The following is a 10,981-nucleotide window of genomic DNA, read 5'->3' as shown; positions in this document are numbered from 1 at the left end:
AACAGGCCTCTAAGGCTCAACGGTATCGATCACCTGCCATGTTATCCTCAGCCACAGGCGTCACCGAATGTTGATATGGAGGTGGCATATGGTCAGCACGTCGCTCTCATGGCTGCTGTCAGTTTTCGTGACTCTTTGTTTGTGCTAGTCTGCTTTTTACGTCCTTGCTTCGTCTGTCATGGGGTACACAACTTCCAAGGTTGCAGACTCCTATTCTCATTCCTGCTACTTTTCATTATTTTTGTCTTTCATCGGCTTACCCTCAATCCGATTCGTTACTCATTAGAGTGTTCGTTTCATTCACTAGCTCCATTAACTCTTCTTCACATTCATTGAGGATAGCAATGGCATCAGTGAATCTTATCTTTGGTACCTTGATTGTAACTCGACCCCTGAACATTTCTGTTATTTCCGCCATTGCTTCTTCGATGTATAGCTTGAATAATAGGGGCGAAAAACTGCATCCCTATCTTACATCCTTTTCAATCCGAGCACTTCGTTTTTGGTCTTCCAATCATATTGTTCCCTCTTCATTCTTGTATATGTTGTTTATTACTCGTTTTTTTCCCTATAGCTTACTCCTGTTTTTCTCAGAATATCGAACATTTTGAGCATTTTAGATTGTCTGACACCTTTTTCATTTCGACAAATCCTATGAAACATGTCTCGATTTTTCTTCAGCCTTGCTTCCACTATCAAACGCAACGTTAGAACTACCTCTCTGAGGCCTTATCTTTCCTAAAGGTAAAATGCTCATCATTAGCAGATCATAAGTTTCTATTGTTCTGCGTATTATTCTTGTCAGGAACTTGGGTCCGTCAGCTGTTAAGGTGACCTGTACGTTAGTTTTCTGACTTATCTGCACTTGCTATCTTCTTAACTGCATGGATCATATTTTTCCGAAAGTCTGATGGTATGTCGCCAGTCTAACAGTTTGTCTTTTGTCTTTTTAAGTGGGAACGTTGGTACATAGTTTCAGTACCTTTATAACAAGTAATTACGGCATCTCACTGATGTACATTCATAAAAAAGAATATTTAGTACAGTAATTCCATGGGCCAACCTACCCCATTCACAGGATAAGTTGGCCCAGAAATTGGAGCAGGTTGGTCCATATGATTTTATCATTTAATTAGGTTCGACATTAGTTGTTTAACTGAAAATATATCGCCTTTAATAATCACAAGTGATTTTAATATAAATTTCTACAGTTTTATGACAAAAAATACAGTCATAAATTGTATCATTGTTATAATAGCAGTTTGACAGAAAATCATGTCCATAACTTTTATCAGTCTTCGCAGTTCAAACAGCCGTAAAAAATCCTTTCGCATCATTTTCTACACATGAAACATGTGCCCACCGCTTGCACTACGTGCATTGAATCTATTCATCACCTGTATTGCTATGAGAAAACGGTTTGAGACACCTAAGACACCGAGCGAGGTGGCGCAGTGGTTAGCACACTGGACTCGCATTCGGGAGGACGACGGTTCAATCCCGTCTCCGGCCATCCTGATTTAGGTTTTCCGTGATTTCCCTAAATCGTTTCAGGTAAATGCCGGGATGGTTCCTTTGAAAGGGCACAGCCGATTTCCTTCCCACTCCATCCCTAACCCGAGCTTGCGCTCCGTCTCTAATGACCTCGTTGTCGACGGGACGTTAAACACTAACCACTACCACCACACCTAAAACACAGGGAATCCTCATCCTCATCCTTCATCTTCATCTTGAAGAACCTTCTTACGAATGCCTACTTTCTTCCGCGCTTTATTTGAGGAGCTTTATCATGATCACAACCACTTTTACACAGTATTTCACTTTAAAGTGTTGTCTTTTCTCTGTTTGGACGCTTGTTGTTAGCGTTGTAACGCATCTTTCACTGGAGTATGTTTAAGTATTGCTGAAGCACTTCTTCTTTTCTTTTCTGTCTTTTTTTTCCTTGGTTATGACTTCTTAAATGGCGTTACTTCTTCAGGCTATCAAGCTTGGCTGTTGACGCGATATGATATTTAACCTAACAGGCGTTGTTACTGACAAAATAGACTTACCACTGTTTACTGCAGAAGTTGAAGGGCCAGTTTCAGCAATCAAACCGCAACCAATAACATTAGGACCTCGTCTATTTCTTGTGCACGAAGACAGAAAGTCATTATCGGCGAAAACGTCCCTGCTTAAGAGGGAAATGCCTGTCGCTCTGAATGCAACCAGTATGTTTCTGGGCGTCATTCCATTTGGTAGTGCAGATTTCACAATGCTTGGGAGATCGTATATTGTTATTGTTCGTTTGCTTCTTGTGACCCATGCATGACACGCCGAGTTTACAAACTTCTCAAAGGCGCTGTGAACACTTCGGTTGAAGAAATACAGTTTGTGACTACAGTGGACTGGAAAAGACAGAGGAGTGACACCATTTTCCTTGCAAAATCTAAGACTTCAGCTGATAAATGGGAACTGTGGTTGTGAATTATTACCAAGCAAGGTGCTCTTTGGAGTATACAAAATGTTACATGCATTTCAAGAAGCTAGTTTCTGTCATCCACCCTGGGGAATGGACACTATCATTGTTCTCAACAGGACCGTCTCAGATAAAATGAGGTTTAGAGTTAACCCTAAGGAATATGAAAAAATGGACGGACGCTGCACCCTGCTGCACTAACGGCTAAAACCGTAATGACTAGTGAAGCTCTTTCAGCAGAGGTTACCCGCCCTATTTGACGTAATCCCTTTCGAGCTACTAGTCTTTCAGACCTTTGGACTGTAGTGATTTATGATTTCATCTACATTCCAGATGTCACCAGGCTTCGGTCTCTGTCTCGTCAAAACATTGTTCAGGTTGTCAGAAACAAGGTTGTCTTGTGCATGGTGAAGCTACTACACTGCCAAACTAGATGCCTGAGGAGTCCGAATGGAGGGTTTTGGATGTAGTTTCAGAAATTCTGAAAACCAGTCAGGTACCGTCATTCCAAAATCAGTCCAATATTATGGTATTTTGCGTTGACGGGCAGTTGCGTAGGTGTAAGCAAACCGTCGAGCTTCTTTCAGTGGAAGGCCAAAGTGTATGTCACTAGCTTTAGTAAGATACTCGTCAAGCAATGTTTCCTGTTCATGTTCACATACCTTGAAACACCGATTTGTTTTAGCTACGTAGCCCCTATTTAAATAATCCTTGAATAAACAAAGACTTCAGAAAATTATCACCGAACTTAGTTTTATACACTACTTCCATTATATTTGATGTTGTAACTAAAATCTTAAGTACAACACTACAAAAAAATATATGTTACCTGAAATCTTTTTGCGAAGGCAAATCTATCCCAGAATTCTGTTGGCGTTTCAGAAGCTTCTAAATCTTTCAATATGTTACAGTACCTCTGTGATGTTTTCTAGGTATGTTTAACTCTCTGCTCAGTTCCCTAACGGATTTTTCTTTTCGTTTTACTTTTATAACTGCTAATCTCATTGTTGCTTTAGAAACATTGCCTCTTTCTGTTTTCTACCTTAGAACGATTCTAGATACAAAAAGGTAGAATGACAAAGATTAAAAACATGACTACATTTGAAGATATATGTGGATTTGAGACTTCAAAATAAATATCCTCCATTGTCACATAAGTAATAATTTCCACTTTATATTACAGTCGTTTTAGTTGAATACTTGAAGACAGTCATTGATTTTAGAAGGGGAAAAAAATAAATGATCAAATGTTACCTCTTTAAACTCAGTTCAGGACTCAATTTTCTTGCATAAAACTGCATTAAATTTGATCTGGGCTAAGTTGGACCTATTAAAGTTAATAAGAGTAATCACTTAGAAAAAGACAGTGGGGTGGGTTGGCCAGGTGGGCCAACGTGGGGCTATTGTGACCCACAGCCCTACTGGAATTATGTTAATTCGTTTATGAAAACGCTTTGATCATTTATCACCGTATACACTGTCAAAATAATCATTAATCTTTGGACTTTAATCGTCGTGCTTACTTCTTTCGTGAGAGTGTTACTTTGGAATACACAACAAAATATCTTGAGCAAGTAAAATTTACTTTCACTAACAAGAAAACAAAAAATGTGCACCCTACCTCACTCGACAATGTAATTGCACTAGCGCGTTTGTGGAAAGAACATGACAGTGTCGCCACCAACCTCCTAGGTCGGTGGCCCATTCTAACGGAAGTTTAACGAAATAATACCATCTAGCCATCGTGCCCCTATTGCCAACGTGCCCCAGTCTCTCACATATCAGTCAATGTGGTTTCGTGGAGTCTCTCCATCATCGAATCTAGGTGTTCGTAGGGAAATACCTCCTTCTTTCTCAAATGCTGAAACTTTTCATCATCATGATATGCTGCTCTGGTGGTATGCATATCCTCCCAATGCACTGTCTCAGCAAGTTTCTGAAAAGATGGGAGCGTGAACTGAAATGAATCCAGGAAGTGGAGCGCTATTCTTGAAGTGATTCATTTGGAGAATGTGAGAGGTGGCATGAGCCCCCTCTCACATTTCTATCTTACGATTCTCCTCTCTAGTTGCATGCGGTGGAGGGTTGCTATTCCTTCACACGCGGACTTCCCATGCAGCGTCTCTCCTCACCCGGGTGGTCCAGTGACTTTGAAAGGGTAGGCCGACAGGCGTCGGGGGTCGAGTGAATGCTTTCCGGACGCCGGCATTGTCAGGAGACGCGCCCGTTTGGGGCCGGAAATGGCGGCTGGGCTGGAGGTTCCGTTGCTTCGCAGAAGCTTAGCGAAAACACTTTCTGGCGGGCTACCAGCGAGGCGTGGGAATGACTTATGTACCCAGGCAGCTGTGGCGGGAAAATTCCCGCGCTTTCTGCAAAATAGTAACTGGGATTGGCTTGCTCAGGGCATAGCTCCGTGACGTAGCAAAATCAGCACAGAAATTGGTGCCAAGAATCTCCATTGGTGTGTGTGTGTGTGTGTGTTATCTTTCCTGCTTCTGTCGGAGAACCGAGGTATTAAATTTGCATGTACGCCGCCTGTCCGTTGCAGTTTGCCTTGAAAATGGCGGGGTGTTCTCCCGCCGAAATATCGGCGGTTGCTGAAAGTGTTACCTGGCTGAATTCCCGGAAGTTATTTGAAAGTTGTATACGCCAGGAGAAACTCAGGTCTCACAAATGTTCTCATGTCACTACTAACTCACCCGGATGGAGTCCGCTTTGAGCATGTACGTGTATTTTCAAAAACGCTGTTTCAACCCCAGTACCTGCTACTGCAAAAGATACTGCAGGGTGTAAATGGTGTAACATATACGACATTCAGTGAGAGCAATTAAATCACCCCGCCAGAAAGAGTAAAGGCAAACACTGTGTTCGTATTTGGCGATGTTGCTGTGGAAAACCAGGATCAAATTCTATGATATCTCTGTTTTGGTCGTTATATGGGTGTGGACGTATTTTATTTGACTCAGACATACTCAAGATTCCTGAAACAGTTGGTGAGAGATAATACAAATCTCATTATAGATTTCAAACAAGACAATTTGAATCTAAAACACTTTTACTAAGTGCATCCAGGAACCATCATGTCATTCAATGATTTTGTAAAGATATGTGCAGATAATACAAGGGCGTACCCAGGATCTGAACTGGGGGGGGGGGGGGGGGGGGGCGGCAGGTCATACTAGTCTCAGGAAACAAGGACTCGAGACAACATACAGCACTTCTTATTAAATAAAACAGTAAACCAGTGAAACACTGCTTTTAATAAACATTTTAAATACAAGAAAGCACTTGTACAATCCGAGAAAACATGCAGCATTTCTTATTAAATAAAACAGTAAACTAGTGAAAAACTGCGAATATCTTCTGGGGGGGGAAGGCTACCCCCCCCCTTTGCCCCTCGCTGGGTACCCCCATGTGCAGATTGTTGGACTCGCACACAGTACAGGATTCTCGTTATTGATAAATCAAGAAAACTGAATGGTGGTAGGTGGTAGGAGCAGACGGAACTTCCAGGAGTATTAAGTAAATGAATATGTTAGTATACACTGTACGATGAACAAATTTGCGCGTATGTCGGCACTCAGCTCGAGAGGATAGCTGTGTACAGGGAGGGAATGCGTCTGTACGCAGATGTAAAATGTCAGTCTCTTGAACGTAAGGTTAAGGAGATAGAGACGTATGCCCAGACCCTTCTAAGACTGATCAACGAACTAGATGCTATGGTTAGAGACATACACCCTCGTCATTCCGAGAAAGAATGTGGATAAACGAAGCTGCGAACGTTGATGGAATTGAAAACAAAGTACATGAGTTAACTACAAAGGTTGACCGAAACTTATACAAGGTGTAGCCTGTGAAGCAGCCCGCTTAGTATATAGCAAGATGTTGACTAAGCATAAGGTCATCATTGCACTAAAGGCTGTTCGAGAGAAGCTATGGCTCCTAAGGTTAGGACATATGGAATGAGAGCAGACCCCGAGAGAAACCTTTCAACCAGTTTCTGAATCTCTCGACTAATTCTCAGCGAAATTACACAGCGATGACGATGATGCTATTGCTAGTTTCATTAACTGTCACAGCAATGCTAGGATAGACAAAACATTCGGTGTCAGTGATGAAAAATCATGCGTCTTTTGCAAGTAACTTATACGTTCAAATGAAAAACCAATACAGATAGGCAATAGGGAATTTCAAGGAACAACAGGTTTACTGAACCTCAGATTCCCAAAACGCTCAAAAACAGTAAAATTTTCACCCAAAGATCTGGAGATGTATGGTGAAATAATAAAGTTGTCCACAGTAGACAGAAAACTAGGAAACCAACGCAGTGCAAAATACAGAGACGTTGTAAAACCATAATTATTAGACGGTCGTATTGACATTCAGTCCCCCCCCCCTTGAACCATGGACCTTGCCGTTGGTGGGGAGGCTTGCGTGCCTCAGCGATACAGTTAGCCGTACCGTAGGTGCAACCACAACGGAGGGGTATCTGTTGAGAGGCCAGACAAACGTGTGGTTCCTGAAGAGGGGCAGCAGCCTTTTCAGTAGTTGCAGGGGAAACAGTCGGGATGATTGACTGACCTGGCCTTGTAACAAGAACCAAAACGGCCTTGCTGTGCTGGTACTGCGAACGGCTGAAAGCAAGAGGAAACTACAGACGTAATTTTTCCCGAGGGCATGTAGCTTTACTGTATGGTTTAATGATGATGGCGTCCTCTTGGCTAAAATATTCCGAAGGTAAAATAGTCCCCCATTCGGATCTCCGGGCGGGGACTACTCAAGAGGACGTCGTTATCGGGAGAAAGAAAACTGGCGTTCTACGGATCGGAGCGTGGAATGTCAGATCCCTTAATCGGGCAGGTATGTTAGAAAATTTAAAAAGGGAAATGGATAGGTTAAAGTTAGATATAGTGGGAATTTGTGAAGTTCGGTGACAGGAGGAACAACACTTTTGGTCAGGTGAAAACAGGGTCATAAATACAAAATCAAATAGGGGTAATGCAGGAGTAGGTTTAATAATGAATAAAAAAAATAGATGTACGGGTAAGCTACTACAAACAGCATAGTGAACGCATTATTGTGGCCAAGATAGACACAAAGCCCATGCCTACTACAGTACTACAAGTTTATATGCCAACTAGCTCTGCAGATGATGAAGAAATTGATGAAATGTATGATGAGATAAAAGAAATTATTCAGTTAGTGAAGGGAGACGATGGGTGACTGGAATTCGACAGTACGAAAAGGAAGAGAAGGAAACGTAGTAGGTGAATATGGATTGGGGCTAAGAAATGAAAGAGGAAGCCGCCTGGTAGTTTTTTGCACAGAGCATAACTTAATCATAGCTAACACTTGGTTCAAGAATCATGAAAGCAGGTTGTGTACATGGAAGAACCCTGGAGATACTAGGTTTCAGGTAGATTATATAATGGTAAGACAGAGATTTATGAACCAGATTTTAAATTGTAAGACATTTCCAGGGGCAGATGTGGACTCTGACCACAATCTATTGGTTATTAACTGTACATTAAAACTGAAGAAACTGCAAAAAGGTGGGAATTTAAGGAGATGAGATATGGATAAACTGAAAGAACCAGAGGTTGTACAGAGTTTCAGGGAGAGCATAAGGGAACAATTGACAGGAATGGAGGAAAGAAATACAGTAGAAGAAGAATGGGTAGCTTTGAGGGATGAAATAGTGAAGGCAGCAGAGGATAAAGTGGGTAAAAAGACGAGGGCTAGTAGAAATCCTTGGGTAACAGAAGCAGTACTGAATTTAATTGATGAAAGGAGAAAATACAAAAACGCAGTAAGTGAAGCATGCAAAAAGGAATACAAACGTCACAAAAATGAGACCGACAGGAAGTGCAAAATGGCTAAGCAGGGATGGCTCGAGGACAAATGTAAGGATGTAGAGGCTTTTCTCACGAGGGGTAAGATAGATACTGCCTACAGGAAAATTAAAGAGACCTTTGGAGAAAAGAGAACTACTTGTATGAATATCAAGAGCTCAGATGGAAACCCAGTTCTAAGCAAAGAAGGGAAAGCAGAAAGGTGGAAGGAGTATATAGAGGGTCTATACAGGGGCGATGTTCTTGAGGACAATATTATGGAAATGGAAGAGGAGGTAGATGAAGATGAAATGCGAGATATGATACTGCGTGAAGAGTTTGACATAGGACTGAACGACGTAAGTCGAAGCAAGGCCCCGGGAGTAGACAACATTCCATTAGAACTACTGCTAGCCTTGGGAGAGCCAGTCCTGACAAAACTCTACCGTCTGGTGAGCAAGATGTATGAGACAGGCGAAATTCCCTCAGACTTCAAGAAGAATATAATAATTCCAATCACAAAGAAAGCAGGTGTTGACAGATGTGAAAATTACGGAACTATCAGTTTAATAAGTCACAGCTGCAAAATAGTAACGCGAATTCTTTACAGACGAATGGAAAAACTGGTAGAAGCCGACCTCGGGGAAGATCAGTTTGGATTCCGTAGAAATGTTGGAACACGTGAGGCAATACTGAACCTACGACTTATCTTAGAAGGAATATTAAGGAAAGGCAAACCTACGTTTCTAGCATTTGTAGACTTAGAGAAAGCTTTTAACAATGTTGACTTGAATACTCTCTTTCAAATTCTGAAGGTGGCAGGGGTAAAATACAGGGAGCGAAAGGCTATTTACAATTTGTACAGAAACCAGATGGCAGTTATAAGAGTAGAGGAACATGAAAGGGGAGCAGTGGTTGGGAAGGGAGTGAGACAGGGTTGTAGCCTATCCCCGATGCTGTTCAATCTGTATATTGAGCAAGCAATAAAGGAAACAAAAGAAAAGTTCGGAGTAGGTATTAAAATCCATGGAGAAGAAATAAAAACTTTGAGGTTCGCCGATGACATTGTAATTCTGTCAGAGACAGTAAAGGACTTGGAAGAGCAGTTGAACGGAATGGACAGTGTCTTGAAAGGAGGGTATAAGATGAACATCAACAAAAGCAAAACAAGGATAATGGAATGTAGTCGAATTAAGTCGGGTGATGCTGAGGGAATTAGATTAGGAAATGAGACACTTAAAGTACTAAAGGAGTTTTGCTATTTGGGGAGCAAAATAACTGATTATGGTCGAAGTAGAGAGGATATAAAATGTAGATTGGTAATGGCAAGGAAAGCGTTTCTAAAGAAGAGAAATTTGTTAACATCGAGTATAGATTTAAGTGTCAGGAAGTCGTTTCTGAAAGTATTTGTGTGGAGTGTAGCCATGTACGGAAGTGAAACATGGACGATAAATAGTTTAGACAATAAGAGAAGCTTTCGAAATGTGGTGCTGGCCGTGCGGTTAAAGGCGCTGCAGTCTGGAACCGCAAGACCGCTACGGTCGCAGGTTCGAATCCTGCCTCGGGCATGGATGTTTGTGATGTCCTTAGGTTAGTTAGGTTTAACTAGTTCTAAGTTCTAGGGGACTAATGACCTCAGCAGTTGAGTCCCATAGTGCTCAGAGCCATTTGAACCATTTTTTTGAAATGTGGTGCTACACAAGAATTCTGAAGATTAGATGGGTAGATCACATAACTAATGAGGAGGTATTTAATAGAATTGAGGAGAAGAGGAGTTTGTGGCACAACTTGACTAGAAGAAGGGATCGATTGTTAGGACATGTTCTGAGGCATCATGGGATCACCAATTTAGTACTGGAGGGCAGCGTGGAGGGTAATAATCGTAGCGGAAGACCAAGATATGAATACACTAAGTGGTAGCGTTCTCGCTTCCCACGCCTGGGTTCCCGGGTTCGATTCCCGGCGGGGTCAGAGATTTTCTCTGCCTCGTGATGGCTGGGTGTTGTGTGCTGTCCTTAGGTTAGTTAGGTTTAAGTAGTTCTAAGTTCTAGGGGACTTATGACCACAGCAGTTGAGTCCCATAGTGCTCAGAGCCATTTGAATACACTAAGCAGATTCAGAAGGATGTAGGCTGCAGTAGGTATTGGGAGATGAAGAAGCTTGCACAGGATAGAGTAGCATGGAGAGCTGCATCAAACCAGTCTCAGGACTGAAGACCACAACAACAACAACATTGACATTCAGTATAAAAGAGTCAGCAGTCAGCCCCCTCAGTATATACAGTATAACAACACCAATGAGATAATAGATCGACTACGACTGCTCATGAACTTAGCTACTGCAGGCAATACCGCTAGTTAGAATGAGCTTGTCTCACTAATTTGAGAGCTGAGAGAGATATATATAATCTAATGAGTATGGAGACAATAGTTTGAGAACTGCACAAAGCAGCATGCAAAACATATTCTCGTAGGCATGTTATGATTAAAGGTTTGGATGACTTATGGCTGGTTGAGCTTGTCGATATGCAGCAATACTCATATGAGAATACCGGATTCAAATATACATGGTGGGTCACTAACTATTACCACTAACAATAACTCCGAAAGTATGATAGGAGCTGAAAAGTTTGTGGGAAAAAGTTGCATGGGACAATGGGGGCCATAATATGACGTTGGTTTTTTGTTGCTAG

The sequence above is a fragment of the Schistocerca nitens genome, chromosome 5 (genome assembly GCF_023898315.1).
Source record: "Schistocerca nitens isolate TAMUIC-IGC-003100 chromosome 5, iqSchNite1.1, whole genome shotgun sequence".
NCBI classification, from domain to species: Eukaryota; Metazoa; Arthropoda; class Insecta; order Orthoptera; family Acrididae; genus Schistocerca; species Schistocerca nitens.
Note: the sequence above shows the minus strand (reverse complement) of the source record.